The 26,800-nt window shown below is 37.2% G+C and overlaps 1 protein-coding gene and 1 long non-coding RNA gene across 3 annotated transcripts in view; both read left to right on the plus strand.

Moving 5' to 3' along the window:
* Positions 1-26,800, plus strand: part of LOC120311494 — a 528,108-nt gene that overhangs the window by 379,051 nt on the left and 122,257 nt on the right. The window lies entirely within an intron of this gene.
* Positions 1-26,800, plus strand: part of LOC120311462 — a 121,010-nt gene that overhangs the window by 54,048 nt on the left and 40,162 nt on the right. Inside the window, exon 3 of one of the 2 annotated variants that reach the window (XR_005557628.1) lies at positions 8,838-9,472. The exons of the other annotated variant lie outside the window; for it this stretch is intronic. This is a non-coding gene — a long non-coding RNA (uncharacterized LOC120311462). Of the gene's footprint in view, positions 1-8,837; positions 9,473-26,800 lie in introns of those variants that run through there. 2 annotated transcript variants of the gene reach the window in all.

Below are 26,800 nucleotides of genomic sequence, written 5' to 3' on the forward strand. Positions count from 1 at the left end.
ATAGTGACATAGGTGATGTCCAAATTTAATAGAAAGGTGGCATTCCATCTACTGAATGGACACCTGAAACATAACCAGGAATAAGCCAATTCTTGTTCCTTTCAGACATTATGTTTACAGTGCTAAAACATTTCTAATGATCTGACAAGTAGTGCTCACTTAACAACCAATCATTTGACAACTGTTCAAAGTTACCCTGTCATGGTCACATGATTGAATTTTGGGAAGATCAGCTTTATGACCAATTGCTGGGGTTTTGAGGTCACACAACCACAATTTAGGGTCTTTTTTTGCTGGTTTCCAGCCAAAAAAAAAAAAAAAAACCCATTCAAATGAACGTGTTGGCTTAATGACAGCAGCATTTGCTTAATGACTGTTCTGTTTGCTTAACAGCCACAGCTTTCACTTAATGATCGTAGAGTTTGCTTAATGACTGTTGCAAAAAAAAAAACCCTGGAAAATTACTTCCAGGCATATGGGTGCCCCGAATTATGATCATAATAACTTATGACCGTAATTCCAGACTCAGTCAAAGTCATAAGTCAAGGACTACTTGTATCAATATGAGAGGGGGCTGTTTTTGTACATTTCCATAAATGAATCGCTCACTGTATACATGTTATTAATTTGGTTTAAAATTTGTCTAGAGATAAGTTTCTGCTGTTCGTGGGGCCTCCCAACCCCATCTTACTGTACATCCACAGATGGAGAGAGAGAGAGAGAGAGAGAGAGAGAGAGAGAGAGAGAGAGAGAGAGAGAGAGAGGGAGAGAGGGAGGAGGGAGGGAGGGAGGGAGAGATATGCTGTGCTATTGCAGCCATTTTCATCCTTTTTTACATGTCAGCATCCCTGATAGGAGATGTGGGTCTCCCTGTCTCTCTCTCTCTCTCTCTCTCTCTCTCTCTCTCTCTCTCTCTCTCCCTCCCCCCCCTCTCTCTCTTTGTGTGTGTGTGTGTGTGTGTGAGAGAGAGAGAGAGAGAGAGAGATACTGGGGTGGGGGTGGGGCTTTACTTGGAAGAAAGACAAAAGTGTCTTGTTTCCAAGATTCATGATTTCGCTATCTCTGTCAGAAATTATGATTTGGGGGGGGGGAATCAAATAAATACAGTAAATGCAACTGACATGTTTAATATATAATCTATTCTAGGTTTTGGAGCTATTTATTGTGCAGCTGAATTGTATCACATATCAGTATTCAATTAGGGCAGCTTTCTCCCATTGGATCCCTTATAATTAAAATGAAGAAAATAAAGTACAACAGTTGGATAAGAAAGAACCATTTTTTAACAGCCAGATTAGCCAGAGGAGATTTAGAAACTACTGTGATGAGTTAATTATTGATGTATTAATACAGATATTTTCACCAATGACTGACAAGGAAGTTATTATAGCCTATTCTCATGTAATCATTTTCAGCACAAGTCTGTATGAAGCTACAAAATTGTTGCAATTATTCCAAATGAATGTTATGAACACCGATCTGATCCTTTGTTATAATCAGCATAAAGCTTCTTTGGTCTCATAGCTCTTACAATCTATGAGAGATATTTAAGCTTATCATAACTTCTAGTTCTGAGGCAGGGGGTTTTATTTTGTCTACAGCTTTTGCATTTATTCTTTATTTTTTCTGTAAGATATTGTAGGAATATAATTGAATGGCAATATAAAGCTAGTTTAAATAAACAAAGCCATCCTACTTGATAGATGCTTCTCTACATCTCAAAACATTTAAAACATGGAGGAATGGGGAAGAACATTTGTGTGGGGAACCAAATCCCTAGCACAGTGGTTCTCAACCTGTGGTCTGTGGGGGAGCCACAATGTCACAGGGGGTCTGTAAAGGTTTGAAGAAATGTTATGATTGAAATCTGGAGTTAAGTCTTGGGGGGGGGGGTGTCTATGGTCATGTTCTGTGGCCACAAAAGATATTTAAAGGGGGTCCATGGTGAAGGAAAGGTTGACAACCACTGCCCTAGTAGAACATGGACAAGGATGAACATGAAATATTAGATATTTGAGCCATATGAGACAGTCGCAAACACAGAAGTGGCCTCCATATATTAGAAAGGTACAGTGTACAGTCTGGCCTGGAAAAAAAAGTTTAATTATATCATTCATATTGAAGGACAGAACCTATATGAAAAACTTAATGATTACCATATGTAAGAAGACTACAGGTGCTGGATGTTGGATTTAGTTTTCAGAGCAGATGGAGACATTTTCTGAACGTTGGAATCCGATCTTAAGCTGGAATGAATTAACTCTGTTCCACTGACTTCAGAGATGAAATGATTAACTGATGGTCTGTTGATTTAACCCAGTTCAAGAGTTGGCCTAGTATCCACAGTTTGTCTTATGTTATGTACAGCTTAGAAGGCCAAGCTTATTGTAGTGGGACTGGATGGGATCCCAACATGTTTGCAGTGTGTTTCAAGAAGATAAATGTGCTTCACCTTTCTTCAGGCCATGAGCTCATACAAGCAATCTTTTCTTTTTTTCACATGGATTATAGTGTCAGAAAGTGGATTTGTAATAAAAAGTAGATCAATTCTATTTCTGAATGGCTTTTTCCAGAAACATCTGAAAAATATCATTCCAATTAAGGAAATTATCTGTTTAAGCTACTAGCATAAACAGACTGAGCTAAGGAAATGGTGATTAGGTTTTCTATAGCCATTTACATTCTTAAGATATCTGTCAGCACCAATGACTGAGCTGTTCAGAAGAAAGAAGGCAAAAATGCCTTCTGGGATCTGGGATGCTACTTTGTTAACCCACAGTGTGCGCATGCCTGATATCTACCCGGACTTCCCATTACCAGTTCATTGTGACTGAAAAAATCCTTAGTTTAATGTTATGTTCTGTAGAGATCGTGGTTTTGAAATCCTGATTTTTACCAAGATTTTAAAGTTTGGGCCACTGTCATACTAGAGTTGTTAACTGTGTGGTTTGCTCATATAGGGAACCCTCAACAGGCCTCGTAACAGGTGCTTTACAACCAGCAAAATGCTTCCGGCCATCTAAAATATTGTGCTTCCCCCCCCTTACTTAGCACATGACCTTATTTCAGATGCTTGGCAACTGGCTTATGTTTACGTTCAGTTTCAGCATCCTGTGGTCATGTGACTGTGATTTGTGACTGTGATTTTTGCCAGAGCTAAGTTTATTGTAATTTAATAAGTAGAGTTAGTTTTTGCTCATGTCCACCTTGCAACCTACAAATCATATGCCCAAAATGCAAATGCCTGTGCTGCAGTTATAGCATGTTAGAGACTCATGTTTGGCAAAAGGTAAAAGATGCATTTGGTGTCAAGCCCTGTGAAGTTGGCCTGTGTAAGAAATAAGAACTTGGGTTTCTGGAAAGATTGTTATTGCTAGCTGTAGAGAATAAGAAAGAATACCTTCAGATAGGCTAGATCTGTTACCTAAGTAATGAGGAGAAACACTTAAGTCTTAAACAAGCAGAAAGTATGCATAAGTGTCTCAGATAGACACCTCCCTAATTCACCTGGGTATAAGAAGGGGAGAAGGCACAGCACAATCACATTTGCAAGATTCTGTTTTATAACCGCTTTCAATAAAAATAAGTTTTAGCTTTTCTGTGGAATTGATTCTTGATCTGGAGGTGCTGACACTAATAGGCTATTTAATAGATTCACGAAAGCCTGCCAAAACAATTATCCCACAAAATTTATTCTAGTGTAATTAAGCAGAGTTATATTTCCACCTTCCCCAGACTCAAGAATCTCCTCTGGTTGCTGGTGGTTTTTATGTTTTTTTTTAATTTTTAATATATATTATTAATAATCTTTAAACTAAAAGAAATAGTAATAGAGCAAAAAGAAAAAGTTAGAAAAGAGACAACCTCAAACATGTTAAGAAAACAAAATAAAGAAAAAGACAAAAATGTACACTACAATTTATACTTATGATTAGTCACTGCTTTATTAATAAATACACTACTATAATATCTGTACAAAATATTATTGTAAGATATCATGGAATTTCTATACTGCTCCATTCTTTAATTAGTGGGGGAAATTGCTGTTTCCAAAACAGATAAGATCACCTATTTCTGACAATCATATCTTAAAATCTGGAATAATATCATATTCTCAATTTCTCAATATGATTCTTTTAGCCAACCCCCATACTCGATACAACCATAATTTCTGAGAAACAAAAGAATCTCTTTGGTGCCCTCTCTGCTTTCCCAGTGTCTTTAGGCCTGTAAGCATAACTGAGCTGATAAAAGTATGATAAAATCTGAGCTTTAGAGAAGAATAAAACCTTAGAGATGACTAAAGGGAGGGCTGTAGTACTGCTCAGCAATAGGAAAAGAAGATTTCCTCTCTACAGTGAATGTTGATAACCTTTCTCCCCCTCCCCCAAACAGAAAGGATGATTTAAACTAGAGGTCCCCAACTTTGGCAACTTTAAGACTTGTGGACTTCAACTCCCAGAATTCCTCAGTTGAAGTCCACAAGTCTTAAAGTTACCAAGGTTGGAGACCCCTGATTTAAACCACCTATCCGAATAGAAATTTAGATCTGAAAAATCCTTGACAATATTTATCTTGTATACAATAACAGTTGGCCATCATGATGACTATGACAAACAGAACACACCATATTCCTCTTCCTGATTGGGCCTCTAGCAGATGCCCTTAAGGTGCAGAATGCATTTATATTCATGGAAGAAGCTTTAAAGGAGCGCTAAAGGAATAAAGCCTATATATGCAATGACAATGTACAATGTGTGGAAGAGATGTCTTCAGATCATGCATATGAAAGCAGCCTGGTACAACTGAAGAATTTGTACAGCAACATACTTCAGACTAAAGAACATGCCTTGTAATTTTGGTACACTGGCTGACTCTCTGATCAAACATCAAATCCTTCTGGGCATAAGGAGCAAGGCAGGCAAGAACGCCTATTTTAAAAAGTAGATCTGCCCCTAGTAAATTCTGTTGACATATGCCAATTATATGAGTACGATTGTTGTTGTGTTGTTAATTGCGAAGTCGTGTCCGACCCATCGCGACCCCATTGACAACGTTCCTCCAGGTCTTCCTGTCCTCTACCATCTTCTGGAGTCCATTTAAATTCACACCTACTGCTTCAGTGACTCCATCCAGCCATCTCATTCTCTGTCGTCCCCTTCTTCTATTGCCCTCAATCTTTCCCAGCATTAGGCTCTTCTCCAGTGAATCCTTCCTTCTCATTAGGTGGCCAAAGTACTTGAGTTTCAACTTCAGGATCTGGCCTTCTAAAGAGCAGTCGGGGTTGATCTCTTCTAGGATTGACTGGTTTGAACGCCTTGCAGTCCAAGGGACTCACAGGAGTCTTCTCCAGCACCATAGTTCAAAGGCCTCAATTCTTTTTGCGCTCAGCCTTTCTTATGGTCCAACTTTCACAGCCATACATTGCAACTGGGAAAACCATGGCCTGGACTATACGCACTTTTGTTGGCAGGGTGATGTCTCTGCTTTTTAGAATGCTGTCTAGATTTGCCATAGCTTTCCCCCCCAGGAGCAAGCCTCTTTTAATTTCTTGGCTGCAGTCCCCATCTGAGGTGATCTTTGAACCCAGAAAAATAAAATCTGTCACTACCTCCATTTCTTCCCCATCTATTTGCCAGGAATTGAGGGGGCCGGATGCCATGATTTTGGTTTTCTTAATGTTGAGTTTCAAGCCAACTTTTGCTATTGGAAAATAACTTTCATTTACAAGTGAGTAAACTTATTACTTGGCTTATACTTAATATAGAGCTTCTATATTGACAATCTCCGGAGAACTCAAGGAAATGGAGTAGACAATCAAAAGACAGAAACAGATTTGGATATATGGAAACTACATGGTAGCTTAGTGTGGGCTCCTGTTTTGTTGCACAGGGAAATCCTGTGTTAGTCAGGGACATCCTTGACTTTAAACAGTGATCAAATAATTATGGCCATCACCTTGATTTTTATATTCCCTTCACGGTCATCCCTGATAATAGTGTTATAACAATGTTATATTCCAATCATATATAGTGCTTTGAGTTCACATTTATGCAGTTGTAGAACATACCCACTGAAATCATTGGTGTTATGACTAAATCACCTTTAATTGATTTTATCTGATGTTTTATGACTTTAATTTACAATCTGATTCTACTTTATTTTTATTATTATTTGTCATCAATATTATATTTGTATCTTGCTCTGCTCAAAAGGGTCTTTCATTTTATCCTTAGAAAACATATTGTTGCATGAAGAACTAAGTCAACTAGGTGCTAAATTATGCTATCTTATATCATGAATCTGTTTTTTAACCCAACAAACTTTAGCCAGTCAAACATTATCTTGGTTAATTGTCATTTGACAGAAAAAAAAGCCTATGTACTTATTGTAACTTAACGATATCCCTGGAAATGTTTCTTCAGCAACATTTGTTTTGAGACCTAAAGGGTAACAAGAAAAAGATTTTTCAAGAATGGACCTATAGCTGTGCAGTGCCTCCTGATGTTTTCTTTAGTCAATCTATTGCTCACGTAGCTATCTTCAGCCCCATCTATTCTGATTTATTGAATTAAAAAGAGAAGAATTTATTTAGTTTTGTTTCCATTTGGAAACCACTTCTGGATTTTGTACTCAGAAAAAAAAATCTGAAACCCTAATTTTAGATTTTCACAATTAGAATGAGTTTGTTGTTATAGAAATGGTTTGAAACATTTAGAAATGTAAAGTAAAAGGCTGAGGCTGTAACTTTTTTTTTTTTTTTTTGTATTCTACCGCACTGAAAAAAGTCAGAAATCACTACTTTTATCTTCCTTTTTTACTTCTTTCTGCATTTCTCTCCTCTTTTTAACTTTCTCAATTTTTGTTTCTATTTATATTTTATATTCTATGATGTTTGTTGTTCAGTCGCTAAATCAGGACTGACTCCCACCCATCTCCGTCCTCCACAGTCTCCAGAATCTGCCCAAATTCATGTTCATTGCATCAGTGACACTATCCAACCATCTCATTTTCTTCCATCCCTTTCTCCTTTTGCCTTTAATCTTTCCCAACATCAGGGTCTTTTCCAATGAATCCTCTTATCTTATAATAATTGTTATAAAAATTGAAAAATGGTTAATCACAGAATTAACTCTGCTACTAAAACCAAATGATTTTCTAATTTCCAGTTTTCAGAACAGATTCGTTTTATTTAATGGTAGCATATGAACACATTCAGATAAGACCTGTTTATTTGTATCTGATCAAAAGTACTGAGCTTATAAAAAACATGTCCACAGAGGAAATCACAAATACAGAATTAGGAAGAGAGAAGAAATAACAGTTTGATTATGTTGCAAAAGGAGAAATTGAACAAAATCCTAAAATTTCTGAATGATAAAACTATAGCAGGGATGACCAGGTGTTTATCAAGATAATAAGCATAACAGAAGAAGAAAAAGACTTAAATAGAAATATAAGAAGTTCTATTTTAGATGTATAAAGTATCAATGAGTCACCAGTTGGATCAGAAGTAGACACTGTATGGAATCGCTGCCTGAAAATGTTGCATTATATAATTTGCTACAGTAGTAATGGAAAGAAAATGAAGAAGAATATTCAGGAGGCAGGAAATGGTGAACCAGGAAATACAGAATGCTAGGGATTACTTGAGTCTATGGGTGTGCAAAACATTTAGATCTCAAAATGTTCTGGCCTAAGAACAGCTGCTTTTCATTTTCCGAGTGCAAAAGAAAATGTGTTTCGAGACTTTTGTTTTTGGATCGAGTGCTGTGACTATAGATTGCATAATACGATGCAAGGTGCAGACTCAGATATATAATCCACATACATGAGGAAGAGAGAGATGCTCCTTGTTGCATGCCTTGTGATATTTTGCCTTTGCTGGAAATAGAGCGAAAAAAATGGTATATTGAAAACTTATGGCAGAACTTCAGAGAGGTAGCGTAAGGAACAGGAGCTTCTGTGGTTCTAAAACATCTGAGGGAACCCTAAGAAGCTGGATCCCTCCAGGTTTCTTGAAAGATCTGTTTGCTTCAGGAAGTGATCTTTCTGTACACAAAGTAAAGGATCGAGTCAAGAATATTGCACTAGGTCAGGGGTAGGCAACCTTGGCTCTTTTATGACTCATGGACTTCAACTCCCAGAATTCCTGAGCCAGCCATGTTGAAGTCCACAAGTCATAAAAGAGCCAAGGTTGCCTACCCCTGCTGTAGGTTTGATTTGTTTTCTTTATAAGTGCTAATTCTCATTTTCTATATCTCTGTACAAACAACAGCCCAATCAAGAAAACACCAAGACCACTCCTACTAACACTGACAGGACAAGGCTATATGTAAATGAAGAACAAACCTCACTCCCTACTAGCACTGATGACATCACCTAGTTTGGTAATGAAACCAGGGTTTCAGGATAGATGCCAGATGAGAATTAGGGAACTATTTTTATTTATATTTCAAATTGTGTTCCAGAAAGTATCTTCTTTCTATAGAAGATTGGAAAATTGGTAACTCCTGACCTCATCTTGTTATAGAACAGACTAATACCTGGAACACTGTGTTTTCTTTTAGACTATTCCTTTTTTTAATTATTATTTAAGTTTGCAACAGCAACGGCATGTAATTACCTTTTTCAATGTTTGCATTTTTAATCATTAAAGTTAAAAAGAGATTTTACGTTTTTAGCTTTTTTCCCTTTTAAATAAAGTTTGATTTTGCTTCTTTCTGGCGAAATTGGTTTATCTACCAAAAACAAAAGAAAATGTTGAATGTAGTCACACAATACACAGCCAAAGGGTTTTACCTCTGAAATTATTTTACTTTTGCATTTTTTTATAGAACAGCAGCACAGATTGTGAGAATCTCTTTACTCACACATACCAGGGAAACAATAGAAGAGAATATTTATAGCTGAAGGTTAAATCAGCAATCAATGGGCACATACAGATAAACAACATTCAAAAGCGAAAATCAAAAAGAAACAAAAAGTATACAATATCTCCTCACCAGCAATCAACATTCAGATGAGCAGAAATTAATACCAAGATTAACATCAGACCAACAAACAAGAAACAAACAATACCCCAATGAAGGAATCACCAACTCAGACAAATCAACTAACCGTAAATAACAGCCCAAACAAGGAACCATCAAGTTCATTCCTACCAATACTGACAGGGCAAGGTTATATGTAAAATAAGAACAAACCTCACTCCCTACTAGCACTGATGATATCACCTAGTTTGGTAATGAAACATCTGCAAGAAAATATCCATATAAGTCGGATAGCACCAAGGACTCTACATACCAAGGTTTCAGGATGGATGCCAGGTGAGAAGCCTCCTAGAAGATAGGTGGTGGTGAGGTGACCAACCATCCTCCTTGAGGGAGGACAGTCCTCCTTTTATAAGTTCTGTCCTCCCTCAAAAAGTGTCCTCCTTCATGTCCTCCTTTTTGATATTTGAAGACTAATCTGCAGAGCTTTTTTTTTTCCTCATAGAACGCTCAGAACGGCATCCTGGCACCTTTTTTTGATGGGTTTTTTTTTCAACTTTTGCATGAGCTGTGCTACTCCCACTATTGGCTTTCGAAAGCCAATAGGAATTGCTGCTGAGGCACCAAAACACCTGACTGGCAAACTTTGCACATGCAAGTTGTCTGTATTATTGTTGCAATGAATAAAATGGTTTTTTTTATTTACAATTTTTTTCCTTCAATTTATTTGTGTCCTCCTTTTCATTGTAAAAAAGTTGGTCACCTTAGGGTGGGAGTATGACCTGATGAAGCATTATCCCAATAGATGATGAAGGCGTATGAAGACTTTTGAGCAGAGCTTTTGAAAGCAGAGGTTGGGCGGGCCTTCAGTCTTACACCTTATAGGCTATCTGCTACTGTATAGAGTATGAAACCAGACTTGGATGTTTTGAGTAGCAATATCTCAAATTCTTGCAACTACTTTAACAGGCAGTAGTTTTGTAGTTTGTGATTTTTGCCCCAATTTTTTTTCTAGTTAGCAGGAAGGATCAAGAGCCTTGTTTTTACTTATTTAAAATATTAAAGTGATACAATGAGGAAATAAAGTAATAGTTAAGTTCAGAACAGAAGACCACTACTCAAACTATGGGCCTAGAGAATTATTGTCTTCTTTTAAAAACAATAATGAGTTCATGCAGCTGTATAGATAGATTCTAGGTTGTACTGTGCTTTATTTTACAGGCATATAATGCAAAGGTGTGTTTATCTGTGCATCACAAAGAGGTACTGCTAAGCTTGCTGAGGTTTATGTATGTAAAACCCTTAGTACAATACTGATTTAGTCAGATATCCTACTTTTAAGAAGGTAGATTTGCAAAGGTTTGTACAGCTTTGGCATATTTGCATTCTGTCTGTACTCTTCTGTCTTGTGATATTAAAGTTACTCTGTAGGGTCATTGGTGCTCTCTGAGGTTGATGCTTTTCTTGCACATGTTTCATCATCAAACTAGGCAACATCACCAGTGCTGTTTACACCCACTATAACGTTACCCAGTTTGGTAATGAAATATCTGCAAGAAAACCCCCAAGCTCAGAGAGCACCAAGGACCACACATTTCAACTTTGAGCTACACATATTTTCTTCTACCAGTCAGGTTTTTTTTAGCCAGCAGCCATCCCTATGTGCAAAAAAAAAAAAAAAAAGTACAGTTGCCATTGGTGGACTTATGACGCTCTTTGATCTGCTAGATAATGACAAAATGGTTGCCAACAAAAAAAAAAAAACTTGCCAGGATTATTTTAAAACCTCACACAATATTAGAAAGTTCACCAAGGAGATTACTAATTGAAATGAATGTTAAAGAGATTAGTTGCTCTCTTCGTCATGTAATCTGTTGGCTAAGTGACTCAGCGGTTTATTGAGACTGAAACATTGATGAGTGTATGAGTAATTGAAAATAGATCCCAACCTAAACAAGTGAGAACTTAACTGGGAATTTATGTTTATATTTTCAAAAACATTTTAAAAACCATACTTTCACTAAAATTTATAACATTTGGATAATAGTAGCAATAGCAATAACACCCAGACCTATATGCCGCCCATAGTGCCTTACATTGCAGCATATTGCCCCTAGCAATCTGGGTCCTCATTTTATTGACCTTGGAAGGATGGAAGGCTGAGTCAACCTTGACATCCTTCAGAATCAAACTCCAAACTGTGGGCAGAGTTTGCCTGCAATACTGCACTCTAATCACTGTGCCATCAGTAGCACTCATTGTGATTAAAACACACCTATTCTTACAACCCTCAGATTAAAAACACGGAGCAGCAGCTGGTCCTAGGACTAGGAAATTTAACATTTTACATTGAATTTTGCTCCATTAGAAGAACACTGTTTTGTTCTTAAAACAGTTTTACTATTTTATACATACCTTTGTTTGAATTTAAACGAGGCTTCCCCAGCCTGATACCTTTTTGATGTGCTGGAACTGCTGCTTTCTGAATTTCCAGCCAAAGTATCTAGCAGCATCATATTGAGAAAGGATTTGTTCCTTGGAGGCTGCAATTTTGCATCTAACCTGAGAGAAATTATCCATATACTTACAGTAATGGGAAATGAAGCCAAGGTTCTTCCTCATGGCAATATTGATGTGCATCGCTTGTACCTCTGAGTTTGCAGAAAATTATAACTTGCACTGGTCCCGTATCTGAACTTTATTAAAGTTTAGCCATTAGATCTCAACTTTGGCAAGTTTAAGATGAGTGGACTTCAACTCCCTGAATTCTGGCTCGGGAATTCTGGGAATTGAAGTTCATCCATCTTAAACTCACCAAGATTGAGACACATTGCACTAGTCCACGGGTATCAAACTCGCCGTGTCATGTGACGTGTCACGATGTATTGCATTGCCGGAGCTGGGGTGGGCACGGCCTCCACATGATGCAACCGGCCCTGGGCCAGCAGTTTGACACCCCTGCACTAGATTGTCCTTTCACATTTAATGAGGAAAAGTTTCAGGCTAGTGGTGGGTGAACCCTTGGTCTTTTCATCTCCAATCAAATCTCAAGTAAATTAATATAGTGTATGTATACACCAAATAGCAGCTTTGCAGCAGCAACAATCATCAGGAAATCCAGAAACTCTGGAATATCATATTCTCATGTGAAAACCCAAATAAAAATCCTGGCTGGCAGACCTATCAGCCACCAAAGAAATCAGTAATCCAATATTTAAAAAAACACACCAAATATCTGTCTTGAAAATAAAACTAAAATTATCAGGCTCTCATGGCCTCTGGCCAGTATCATCACTACACTGCCTATACATTTCAGTTTTGTGGCAGGCGAAGAAGAGAAATAACACACAACAGTTATAGATATCTCAAGACGCAAGGAGATCAAGGTGAAGGCAATATCACGAGGACCTATTGCTTCTAAACAATTATCAAGTGGGAAATGAGAATGAGTCATTACAGAGAATTCTGCTGTATATATTATAAAAGAAGAAAATTCAACAAATTAGTATTCTACCAACAAAGATAGAGAAACTAGGTGCAGAAGTTTAGGACAGATTGTCAGACAGAAAATCTATCTATGTGGCCACCAAGAATTGACACTAACCTGATGGCACATAATCATATATGTTGTCTGAATTTAATATACGGATCAGAATTAAAAGGCCAACCCTTTAATATAGGCTTCTAAGTTGGTCAAAATCTATTTTTTCAAAATTCCTTGTTCCCTTGAAGCTTATCTCACCTGACAAATCCTTTTAGACCTTCCTTGGTGGTCATTATTGGGGTAAACATCATGTCCATTCCTGATGAGAATATCTAAAACTTGATCTATTTCTTTTATTGTTAGATTTTGTGGCTTTCAGTAAGTTGCTTTTGGCACAGCTGTAGTGTTTTAAAAAAACTTTTATTGGATAGTTGGTCCAGGCAGAATAATTTTGCTGTTCAGATTTTAATTGAAGAGAGCAGCCATCCCCAGAACAAATTAAGTAGTTGAAAAATTAGGTTAATATTTTGCTTGAGGTGGTAAAAAAAATCCTTGTCTATTCTTGTTATATACAAAAAGAAAAGCAATTCAATGGGTTGCATTTAATAAGTCAGGAGGAAAATTGCCTATCTGCTCCAGCATGGAAGAAATGTGTAATGGAAAAGCTAATTTATTGTTAAACCTGTAAATGCTACTCCAAAATTAACTTATTTTTTAAAAAAAAATATTTATCACTTAGATGTCATAGTTTTGAACAGTTAAAAGAATAGAAATCAGTGGGGTTAACAATAATTAAATGTAAAGGTGAAAATGGTTTTAGAGGGCAATTTATAGGCTCATTTATCTTGATAAATACTGCTGTTAGAATGCCAGTCAATTGCTTAATAAAAGTTTATCAGTTGACTGCTTTTTATTGTTGTCAAATAGCATAATAAACAAAAACATGAAATCAAGATTCTGGATTAATTGCACTGTTCTTTTTTTTAAATCCCCATTATTTGGTAGTCACAGCAGTTACTATTAATTTGCTGCCACTGATTACTACCTGGTGCTACAATTTATATATATATTTATAACCCAGTTCCCCTAGCTTTCATGTCCGTTGCTACTGCTCCCATATTTTTAGCAGCAGTCAATAATTTCCTAATTCAGAACCCAGTGAAAGTTGGGAAGGAAAAGGCAAAACAATCTCCACTTATATATTGATTGATTGGTCTTTTTGGATCATGGTCAGTTAAGGGAGATATAAATCAAAAGTACTGGACACTTTGGCGACACTTGGCAAGAAAGCAAATGTAACAGAATTAAAACCTGTTCAGAGCATAAGGTAATGGAGAATTTGATTGAGAGTTCACTTGACAAATAGTTTGGAAAACAAGTGAAGGTAAGGGTGATTCTGTACTTGCTTCAACTTGCTTCAATTTTCCAAACTGGGAGACTTGGTGATTAACCTAGTTAGTTTTTCCTCTTATCTTAGATAAATAGCAGTTTGGAGGAGCAAAGAGGTAATCTGGCAAAGCAAATGCTTGAAATGGGACAGATTTTGTTAATGGTCCCTACTTCAAAGTGCAAATAATCTTGCCTGTATTATAATAGGAAAGAATTTTGAGTGAAAATTTTACATATAAAATGGTAATATTTTTTTCTTTCCCTTAAAATGGTTGTAGTTACTATTTAAGGCTATCACTCCTGGAATATTTTCTTCAGTTCTACTAGTCTGGCACGGTTCCTATGATTAAATAAAATGCCAGTTTTATGCTATATTGATGTTTATTGTGATGGGACTATCTTAACATAGGATTCTGTCTTTTCTTCAGATGATGCATATAAAAGAAGACACTCATACATAGTTGCTGCAAAATAGAAGAAAGTGGGGGGAAACCTCTGATATTTTCTTTGAAATAGTTTCTGTTGATTCCAGTGGACTTTTTTCTAATAGATGCACTCAGGTCTAAAGTCTTACCCTTGTGATGTTCCCTAGCTCTAGAGCAGTGGTTCTCAACCTTTTTAATGCCGCGACCCCCAACCGGTCATAAGTCGAGGACTACCCAACTGGTCGTAAGTCGAGAACTACCCAACCAGTCGTACGTCGAGGACTTTCCCTGCCCGGGAGCGCTGCGCATGCCAGCCCAAGGGAGGTAAGGCACCCGCCAGGCCCCACGCGCGCCAGCAACCCTCCCTGCGCCCGCCAGCCTCCCACCCCTGGCCCTCTTTTACTTACATTTTTAGTAGTTGCTCAGCAGGGAGGGGTGGAAACTTCCAGACAGCTCGCCTTCGCTGCAGACAACTTGCAGCACCGTTTGCAGAATGGGACTTTTGGCGGGCTCAGCAGGGCAGAGACAGCCTGGACAATTCCTATTGGCTTTTGAAAGCCAATAGAATTAGACTCTATTCAAGAGAGTCTATTCTATTGGCTTTCAAAAGCCAATAGAATAAAAGGGAGTAGAACAGCTAAGGAAAAGGGGAAAAAATGGCGGACTGCGTTGTTTGGCAACCCCCCGTGAAATGGTCGTTCGACCCCAAATGGGGTCCCGACCCACAGGTTGAGAACCACTGCTCTAGAGGGACTTTTGTGTCTCTGTGTGAAACTCATAGTCAGCAAGGTGACTGTCAAGACAAATCCCTGCACTTTTCTTGGCAAGATTTTCAGAAGTGCTTTCCCATTGTCTTCTTCCTAAGGCTGAAAGAAAGCAATTGGTTCAAGGTCACCCAGCTGGCTTTGTGCCTAAGGAAGGATTAGAACTCGCCATCTCCAAGTTTCTAGCCTGTTGCCTTAACCATCACAAAGTAGCCCCAAAGGTGCTTTTTCAAAAGGCAACTGGACTTTGTTTCTCCTTGAAGATGTTTCGCTTGTCATCCAAGAAGCTTCTTCAGTTCTGAAGAACTGAACTGAATAAGCTTCTTGATGAGAAGCGAAATGTCTTCAAGGAAAAACAAAGTCTAGTTGCCTTTTGAAAAAGCACCTTTGGGACAACTGTGACCTGGATGACTGAGAATCTCCATAGACACTACATAGTACCTTTTCCAGAATCTGCTTTTCTTGAACTACGTTATCACAGTGATTTTGTTAGAATGGATGCACACACTGTACTTGAAAGACCGATGTATTTGCAGCCATCTATAGTCTCATCAGAGTGTCAAATTTAAATTTAAAAGTGCAATCATACCAGGCATAATCCCTTTTTTTGCTCCCTGGTTAACTTGAGCAAGAAAGTGGCATTATGCATGTTTGCACTCAGAAAAGGGCTGACTGGGTCAAAAGCATTTTTCTTACTCAAATTCTGTCATGGGACAGTTGTGAAAGTTGACCTTTGTTTTCCCAGTGGAACAAAGCAGCTGTTGATTTAGAGCCCCCAAATATGCACTTTGACACTTGTCCTGCTAATATAACAGCTGAGAAGTCTTCCAGCAGTCAGAAGAAGTCCTGCGTATATAATGTGTAGAATTTCCAAGCAGTTCTCCTCCATTCCATTGAAATGAATGGAAACTCTGCGGTTTCTCATTTTAATTCCCAAAGGGATGGTCAGGTTCATCCCTTATTAGTTTCTAAATATCACGGGAATGTATAAAGTTAAATGGACTACTGTGGAATGAATTGTACCAGAGACTGCTCAATTCTACAAATTTTAAACTTTGTATTGCTGTCTCTGCTTTTCTCATTTAAATGTTTATTGTGGATTGATTTTTTAAAAAAACTGCTTGCATGCACATTTTTCTAAGCATTGCAGCTACTAAATATTGTATTAACTATATAGTAATTTAAACATATTTTCAAGTTCAGCTTGACTCCTGCTGAATACAGGAACACCGGCATGCAGTTTTTTTGAGCATACAGAAGCTTGCTGATTGTAATACTTTTATATATTAATATTTTTATAATACTATTATAATAATTATTATTCCTATTTAAAACACTTGACATTTGGATATTTTATTTTATACTTGAATAACAACATGGTTTAACTGGAAAGTACATTATATGGTCAAAATAGGTACAACATAAAATTCAGGTTTTGGTTTGTTAAAAGTGGCACTCCATCCAGAAACAAGTACCACAAATTTGAAACCCTCCACATTACTACAATTATCCTTTTGCCAAATCGGATTAGTCTCCTTAATTCTATCTAATGATACTAATTGCAACCAGAAAAAAAATAACTTCCCAAGAAATTAAACTGTTATGGCTGCTCTATGAAGGGATACTTTTGCTGGGATATAAGAAGCCCAAAATTTTTGTTTAGACAACCAAATACTGGATATGGAACGCCAAAATGAAGTGTCCCTTTCCCAGATAAGTATTTGCAAGCAGCCTTTGTGTCAAAAGCAGCACACAAAACCATCTACATAGTGCAATTTCTAATTCAAAACAGAATTGATTGCATTAACCTTAGTCCATTTTAATGTCCTTCCTACATTGGTCACAGAATAGAAATTCAAGAACATTCAATATATGGGCAGATTATGCCCCTGCGTTGCTAGTGTCATTGAGTCTCGTATGCTCCTATATATATATATATATATATATATATATATATATATATATATGTAGGTCTTTGGTTGTTCGGGTTTTCTCCCGCGTAAAATTGGAAGTGTCTTGGCGACGTTTCGACAAAGTCCCATTCGTCATCTTCAGGCTGGTGCTTTCAACTTCGTGCTTCGAGGAGCAATGAGCAATCACATTGCTCCTCGAAGCACGAAGCTGAAAGCACCAGCCTGAAGATGACGAATGGGACTTCGTCGAAACGTCGCCAAGACACTTCCAATTTTACGTGGGAGAAAACCCGAACAACCAAAGACCTACATACAAATACCCGCGAAAACCTCAGAAAATATATATATATATATATATATATATATATATATATATATATATATATATATATATATGCCTTTGCTTCATACCCTACTATTAATGAATAATTCCGATTGTTCAGACTTATTCCACTCAAAAGATCTATTCTTATATATAGAAACCCCATTTATCTCTCTAAATGGAGCAAAGCTTTGTTCTACTGGTTGCAGATTACAGCAGGCCCTGATGAGTTAACACTTGACTAAGCACTTATGCTATTCTATATATATGTTGATCTCTGCTATTTTATGTTATGTTACATATGTTTTTCATTTTTTACCATTGTCCATGCTCATAATAAAGTTAATCTGATTTGATCTGTTTTTTTCATCCTAAGAATAGAGGAATTTGGCTTCTTACATCACTTTCACATAAACAGTACATGGAGTTGATCCATGCAGCTGCTTTGCTGGAACCTCCCCCCCCATCCCAGAACTGGCAGAAAATCCTGCTGCCCTGAAATTTGTTGGCCCTACTTGTGTTCTTACTGCCTATCCAGAATGGGTCCAGGTTGTGCTGCTGTCCATAAGCTTGAGAGATTCCTGGGAAAGGAATAGATCTAAGCAATCAAGAGATGGCAGGTGAGCCACTTAAGACTTTATCTCATATATAGCACCTTAGCTCAGATGTCAGTAAATGTTTCAGATAATTCAAAGCAACTCCACCACAATTAATTATAATGCTAGAAAGGTAGAAAGAAAAAGAGGATAATCAGCAGCAAGGGGGATAGACTTGAATATAGTGGTGATAGGCATAATATTGGAAGATTTGGGATGACCTGGAGAGTACTATGGGGTGGCTAAGAGTTGATCCTGACTTGATAGAACATAATCAATTCAGGGTGGGGAATGTATGCTGCTCATACTGCATTGGACTTGGGCAAATTATACCTTCAAATAAAAAAAATACTAGACATTTAGTAGCATTTAGTTTAGAATTAAACATATCTTACTAAAATAAGTATAGTTCTTGCTGGGCTGCAGTGTGCAATGGTTAAAATGCAGTATTGCAGGTTGACTCAGCCCACTGCCAGGAGTTCGATCCTAACCGTTCAAGGTTGACTCAGCTTTCCATCCTTCCAAAGTCAGTGAAATGAGGTCTCAGATTGTTGGGGGCAATATGCCGACTTTGTAAATTGCCCAGGGAGTCCTGTAAAGCACTATGGAGGAGTGCTAGTCTAAGTGCTATTCCTATTGTTTTCTTAATCTTGTCAGCTTGGAGTGTGGTGGGGCTGTTTGCAATAGTGTTAAGACTGCAACATTTTCATCAGATGAAATTCCAGTCCTGCCAATGTCAACCACTGTGTTAAAAGTCTTTTCCAACTTGTTGGTAAATTATGGTGGTTAATCTCCAGTTTAGTTTGCACTTAGCACGCTCCTAGTCAATCCCTAGATCACAGCCAAGAGAAAGTGATTTTGTATATATTAGTGTCATCTAGTGTCTTCTGGATTTATGCACCTGAAATGAAGCTCCTGGTTAAGTGATATTGAAGAACTGAAGTATAAGAGAAAATTTTCCAATGTGATGATAGATGTGGAAACTGTAAAGTAGCCTCAGGATATTTTACCAGAAACAGAAGCAAACATTTTCTATGAACCCAAGGCCACTAGAAAGAAAATTATTTACTGTACAGATTACATTAGTCCCAAAGCCCAGTCCTCTAAAGTACACTTTCAGTGATACACATTAAGACAGAGAGGGTCTACTCAGTTTCAAGACTTTGCATTCTAACCCCACTAAAAAAGAAGACCCCAAAAGGGACACTGTGAAAGGAGGAGTTTTGATTTCTCTCATATCGAAATCAACACTGCAAACAAGTGCTGAACTCAGAGGAAGATGGAAGGGAGAAGGCCCATTGCTTACTTGCTGGATTGATGGGGGTAAGCAAATTTGGCAGGAAGTTCTTGATGTGGGATAAGATGGAAAGCAGCAAAATGAAACCCAAAGTCATCTTCAAGCTGCTTCAGCTATGGTTAGTGAGTGTCTTTGTACTGGGCAAGGAGAGGGACACAGAAATGGCCATGGTCAAACCCTCAGAGTTAAATGATTCAAGGCTGGTGATCAACGTGCACGTATGGTTGTTTGGAGGGAGACTATTTTATGGGTTAATGTTACAATTTTTATTTTCTTTTTTAACCTTTGGATAGTCATCTCTTGTGTGGATTGCATAAGACTAGCCTCTAAATAAACACTGAAATGTTAAAGCGTGAGATGTTGAGATTGACTTTAAAAAAGAAAAAAAAAGCTCTCAAGTGTCTTTTATTTCAGCTTTCTTTTGTAGAGTGTCTGCTGTTGTTGAGGAGGGAGCAGATAACTTAAGTGGCACTCCTAGCCTCATATTTCTGATTATCTGTTGTGATAGGGATTAATCTCAAGAAGTTCTTTAAATAATAGAGTGATCAAACAATTTCTTTTAATTAGAGAAAACACAACAGATGTTTCTAAAACTTGTAAAAGGAAACAAATTTACTTATTGAGAAATACATGCATTTCATTACGGTAGATTGTTTAACGCAAGTTTATTATCATAGCTACAAACCTTTTCTAAGAGAAACTGCATGCTAAACAGATGTATAACAGGCACCTATTTAGCAGGTAAAGCTTTTCTAGTATGTAGATGCTCCAGAAATAGGTTACTAGTAAATCTAAGTACAATAAAAAAATCCAATGAAATTGCCCTATTTCTTTGTTCTGATCTATCAAGCTCTATTTCATGGTCTATTCTGTCCAATTTTTAGCCATGCCTATGATAATTGTAGAAGGAGAAGAAAATGGAAAGCAGATATCAAGATTATGCACACATCACACATTACAGTAAGGAAAACACAGTTGAGTGTGGTTTCCCTTCATAATGAGATCCTCAAAATAGCACATATTTATCTCACAAAAGGAGAAGGCCTCACAGCATGTTTCTAGACAATATGCCCTTCAAATTCTTCCTAAAATCATGTCCCCATTTTTTTTCTCTTCTCTGCATTGCATATACAGTAGTAATGAGAGTTTCCATTTCATATTAAATAGAAAATATTAGCTGAAGAAAATCTATGATTACTATTTGAATGTTAAAACATTCACACAGTTGTGAGCATGTTTACCTTGCTGTGTTCTTTGGCTCTGAACCAAGGGAGAACTGAATGAGCGTGTTGAAGAAGATTAATAATAAACATGGAACGTGGAAATGTATCTCTTCTCTATGAAGTACAAGGAAATATGATTTTTAGAGAGTAAAAGAACTAGGACCATGAAAACATTTCATGTAGAGTCTACACATGAAAGCTCCCTGACCTTTCCATCTTGTTCCACCTCCCAGACAAATGTGTAGAGGGGAGAGATAATTCATGTTGTGAATTTTGCACTTGCTTCCTTGACTGAGGCTACTTCTCTAAACACTGAGATTTCATTAAGCCATCATGGATAGCTGTTGTCAGTTCTATTTCCCATCATAATCCTCATTTAAAGTCAGCAAGGCTAATGGATGTTGTCAAACCTAGGAGCAGTTAATTAGCTAGGCACTATATGACAAAAATAATAATGCTGCTAATGGAGGATATCGAAGAGGAAGGATTCATTTCATTACATGTCAGATCAGGAACAGTAAAGTTATTGGAGGAAGATTGCTGCTTGTTTCTGATTTAGACTCAGTCCATGATATTGTACAAACTGAGCCTCTTCCTCCTTAGTTTCACTAATTTACTTTTTGTAAGCCATTTAGACCAGATATGTCAAACACAAGGCCCGGAAGCCAGATGCAGCCCGCAAAGTGGTTTCATGTGGCCCGAAAAGCCATCTTGGAACAGTGAGGGAACGGCCCCCACTGCCTTTGCCCTGGCCCAGGCCGGCCAAGAGCCAATGTACAATTTTGTGGTGGCCATCTATGCTGAAAAACATTCAGTCTTAGCTTCATAAGGCCATCTAGAAACAGCGAGGAACCAGCCCCTGCCGTATTGGCCCCACCCCCTGGGTGCATGCTGGGGAGGTGTCACCCTTTGTGAGGAATGAAGAAATGGATCATGCCTTGGTGCTTGCCCCAGTCTCACCCCCTTCTGCCAGAGACCCCCAGATCTGTCCCACTCCTGCCCAGGCCCCCACAGGCACCCTTGACGCGAATGATGTAGAGTTAGTCATGCCCACCCAGTAGGCCACACCCACACCACACCCACCCAGTAGGCCATACCCATCCTGGCCACACACCCCTGCCCCCCCGAGGACAACCACAATGCTGATGTGGCCCTCAATGAAATTGAGTTTGACACCTCTGACTTAGACTCTTCCTTGATCAATGGAAAGGATGCATCAGTAATGCAGCTTGCAGGAGTCAAAGGACTGCTTTAATGTTGGGTATTCAACTCAAATAGTTGATCCACACTTGGTTTGCAATTTGGGGGCATATGATTAAATAATTTATCAAGGGTTATATTGATAAAGTATCAGTAATAGACATCAACCCAGAAATATTTCATTCCGATAATTTCAAGGTTTCACTGCGATACATTTTGAAATATTCTTTCTGCATCGCTTGTAAAATATAAATAGGAAGGATGAAGAAGGGAGAATGCAGCAGCCTCTAAATTGTCTACCCAAGAGTTTATAAAAAATTGTGATGAATCAATGCAGAAAATATTTTATTCCAATTTGAAAATTAAAACTTGAAGAACTGATTAAAAAACAAGCTGGTACCAAAAATTGAAAAGTTCACCACTTACTAATTGTTCTTAACAAGCCCTCCTAAATAATCCTAGCATGAGAGTGATGAACAGAAACAGAAGAACAGAATTCCTGACATGCTGTTAGGTTCATGAAGATATAAACATTCATTTTCCAATAGCTCATATTGCTATCAAAGAACCCATCAAACAGATTTGACTCACTAACATGATTTAATCAAAAATCCTTATAAGTAGAATCATTGTAAGCTTTGCACAGTTTTATTTTTCTGTAAAAGTAAACGAAGTTGCTGATTTGCCAGAGATTTCTAATGGGGACTGAAGATGAATTTACAAGGCATATCTATCTATCATCCATCCATCCATATATCCATCCACCCATTCATCCATCCATCCATCTATCATCTTTCTGTCTGTCTATCCCTCTATCAGTATAACTAATCTATGTCTTTATATTAGAGACCCTATCTTACAGAAAACAGTGTAAGCAAGTTTGGATCAAACTAGACTTTGGCATTCTGACCAAAATGGACCCAAATTGAGTGATACTGTGCTGTTATCATTAGAAGGAACTACTGCTCATGTACAGGTACTACTAAGGCTGGTAATTTAGCCTTTATTTTTTTAAACCTTCCTAAAAAGTAGTACACCAAGGAATGAAGGGCAACGGAAATCAATATTTAAAGGCTGTTGTTAGCCATGTAAAATGGAAGCTTGTGAATTGGAATGTAAGAAGAGTAAAAGAAAAGCATATGAATTAATGAATCACATTAATGAAATAAATATACAACTAAAGGAAAGAAGAAAGGTATAATAGATTTGGTGAATACCTTCAGGAAAATGTTGAAAATGTAGATTAATTATGAATTATAGGCTAAAATGGATCTCAAAAGGTATGAAATGACCACTCTGAGACTGTTGTAGATGTGTATGAAAGTAGGAACACATATTATGGTGACAGTTGAATGTCATAGTCCAGCGCATAGTGATAATGAAAGAATCAGGGAGGAGTTTGGAATAATTGTTTAAATTAATATAATCTAGAGATGAAAGTTATACTGTTAGATAATATGACTGGATGAACAGGAAGTCAAGTGAGAGAATACACAGAAGGTAATTGGGCCATTCAGAATAATTAAGAACTATGATTGGTCAGTATATGCTTAGAAATAGTCCTATTTAAGCATAACTCTATGATGCATACACAGGGCAACATAATGAATATAAAAGTATAATTTATTTATTTATGAAGAAAGATTGAGAAAATCAGTGAAGGATACAAAGGTGCTGAAAAAGGAAAGAGACTGAAGATGAGAATATAATGAAAGACTTGCAAAAGAAAAAAGAGCAAAACATTAAGATTAAAAGAGACAGAAAAAATGCAAAAAAAAAATATTCAGTGGAAATGTAAAAATATATTTTGGAAGTTGATGGAAAGGGCTTAAATAAGATGCTTCCAGCAAAGTGGATTCAATTAAGAGGTGAAGCTGAAGTGAAAGAATGTTAGATGAACTAACTATCTGAGATTTTTATGAGTGTGATAGTGGTGTTACAAAGAGTAGAACTGAAATGACAGCTAATGGCATGTCAAAATCAAAAATGTGAAAAAGAAGTAGTTGATGCTGTGAGAATGTTGAAAAATGATAAAGCTGCAGGTCTAGTAAATGTAACTGGAGAAGTGTTAGAATGTGAACAGAATGTGGATTCATTATTTGACTTTATGATGTTTGTATCAAGACATATCTTAGCCTGATGTCTGGAAGCATACTGTTATTTTTCCTTAGCTAAAGAGCTAGGTAGCAAGAATAAATGAAAAAAAATACAAAGTGCTATTAAATGTGCCTGAGTTGATGTTTGGCAGAATTCTGTGAATATATGAATGGGACAATTAGCAAAATTTAAGAAGTACATTATAGATTTATGCTGGGCAGGGGGTGTGCACACCAGATTTGTGCTTTTTTCAGCAGATCATTGAGAAATGCATGAGGTTTACTGCACATTTGCTAATTTAGAGAAAGCATGTGATGGAGAAAATAAGATTACATCAAAGATATCTCTGCATGGATGTCGAGTTGAGCGTAGGTAGCTGAATATGATAGGAAAGCTATATGATACAAATAAAATATGTGTGAATAAAAGAATTGGCTTAGCAAATAGTTAAATATTGAGCAAAGAGGTTGTATGATGCCCTCGTAACTGTTTAATTATTATAGAACATAGATGGTGCTGTTAGGAGCTTGTTGGTTAGGCCATAAATAAATGAGCTATAATATGTGTAGACTGACTATAAAATAAGCGACCAAAAGAATAACAAGAGGAACTACATAGTTTGAAATGGTTTGGTCCTATAGAGAGAATGAATGAAGAATAAATTGCGAAATGAATCTACGAAGGAAGAGTAAATGGATTGAAAAACAGCAGAAGTAGATATGGTGGAAGCAAGATATGCTTGCAAGGATAAAAAAGCAGATAGACTAAATGGTATTAAAGTTCCTTTCCATTCTTTTCTTTTTTATTTTAATTTCTTTTGTTTACTACTTCTTATTCTTTTGCCACAATTTTTGTGACACTAAGATACAGCTGGCTTCTACCGTTCAAAGGTATGTTCCTTTTAGTTTAGTGGGCCCATATAATCTCATTCCATGTACTGCTTTAACAAAATAAAGCATCTTGCACAGTACTGTACTACAGATAAATCAGTTTGTGGGAACTTCTCTAATCTGAGATTTAGAGACACCCTCAGCACCACATTTCTGCATAATGATTTATTGCTTTGAAAGCAACAGTGAGTACTACAAAGGACTTGCTGGCAACATTCCTGTTATTATTTAAGCCAATTCTACATCTGCAGTTGTGTAAATTTTTAACTGAATCTGTTGCCAGGTGTGTTGTTCATTTGCTTGCCTCGTGTTACAGTACTTTTTCCTCATAGCAGATCTAACAGAACAAGCAATGAACTTAAGGAAATGTTTTCTTCTTAGATAAACACTGGCATTACAGCAAATTAGTCTTCCTTTTATCTTGGCCAACCCCAAGGGATGTTCATTATTCAGTGTTCCATTTCAAGTTGAATTGTCATAGAGATTGGTACAGAACAATGTAATTCACAAATTGGATTATATATGTATCCAATTACACAACTGTCTATGTATTTTGGTGTAGTGGACACTTAGCTGTGTATTCTTATATTATAAAAGATTTTATCTTTTATCTTTATAAAAGTTAGTTTTATAAATGTAAGCATACATCTATACTATACATATATAGTTACTAATATATTGCCATAACTCATAGAATTGGGGGATGCTGACCTTTCCCAGGAGCAGTTAATTGCCTTTAGCTAATGACCAAAAATCTTCCTCTGCAACCTTTATTACTAAGGGACAACATTTACTATATCCGGGTTGGAATACCAAAACAAGTTCTGCTATGCCATTGCTTTCTGGCATGTAATGGTAAATTTCAAGGCTAATGGAATATTGTTGGTCATCTCTTATTCCTTTTACTTTTTTATTATAAAAGTTCACAGGGGGGACATCAAATTCATTAATCATACTAATATTTTTTTATAACAGACTTATAAAGCAAGACCGAATGATTATTTCCATATTGCAGAAATTAGGGGACAAAGCTGGACAAGAAAGGTTAAGCTCAGGACACTTGTCAGGGCAAAGTTGTAGCAGTGAAATGTAGATTGGAGCTTCCCTCCTCAATTAGTTCCATCCCCACTGGACTAACCCAGCTTGTCTCAGTACAAAATAGAGTCTTCAGCATGTGCCTTGTAGGGAATAGTGATTCTGTCATTGTCCTAAATTCAGCCCTTAATCTTATTTCTGACAAAGCAGACCAGCAGATTCAGCTCCTTGATAAAGATCATCTGTGGCTTCCTGTGCTGGGGACAAAAAGTTGAACAAACTGAAAGGTCATCTGTGTTTATGTATTAAAACTACAGGATTGCACCATGTTTTGTAACAAAGTTGGGTCATTATTTATCTACTTATCCTTTTTTCCCCCCTCTTTTTTCTTTTTCCTTTGCTTTGAGCTGGAGGGGTTTGCTTATCATGATGTTTCCAAGTCTGTAAACAGCTCAGGAGCAGCAGCTCTACTTCCCTAAATAGAGGGTTAGCTCACTTTTTATCAGTTCAACCGAGAACTGCCCATCTGTTGCTCTTTCACATCTGGAACCACAGATGTCCCTCCTCCCAGTCATCAATTACTGCAAGGAAATTACTACACCATGTTTATCACCTCTGTACCCAGTCACCTCTTCTCCATGAAGTATCTTAGTAAGTATATCTAGGAAGCAGCCTACCACCCATCCATCCACCCATCATTAGTATAAGATTTTTTTTTAGGCAAAAATGTTAGATTAAAAAAAAACACCCTGTCATCACTAAACACTCATTAATATTCTGCTACTTGTGTATGTTCTTTGAACAGTAAGAAAACCATCAAATCCCTTATGGATATTTTCTAACTATGCCGCAAATAAATAAGAATAAAAAAGATATAAAGTTATTTGAGTTTAGGCATACATTTTACAGCACTTAAAGCATATTTATTTACTACAGAAAGTCAAAATTGGCTTTGGGATACATGGTAAAGACCTTTCTATGCAACCTTTTAGAACCAATTCCTTAAAAATCTATAGCCTCTAGAAATCTATGGAATCGGTTCTAAAAGATTCCATAAAAAGATAATTTACGGGAAAAATAAGCAGAATGGGACAACTTGGTGTCATCAACTCACCGCAGCCAACTTGCCATGGCCAACTCATTGCGGCCAACTTGGCATGGCCAACCTGTGG

The sequence above is a fragment of the Crotalus tigris genome, unplaced genomic scaffold (genome assembly GCF_016545835.1).
Source record: "Crotalus tigris isolate CLP2741 ecotype Arizona unplaced genomic scaffold, ASM1654583v1 scf7180000018368.3068619, whole genome shotgun sequence".
In the NCBI taxonomy this organism is placed as follows: Eukaryota; Metazoa; Chordata; class Lepidosauria; order Squamata; family Viperidae; genus Crotalus; species Crotalus tigris.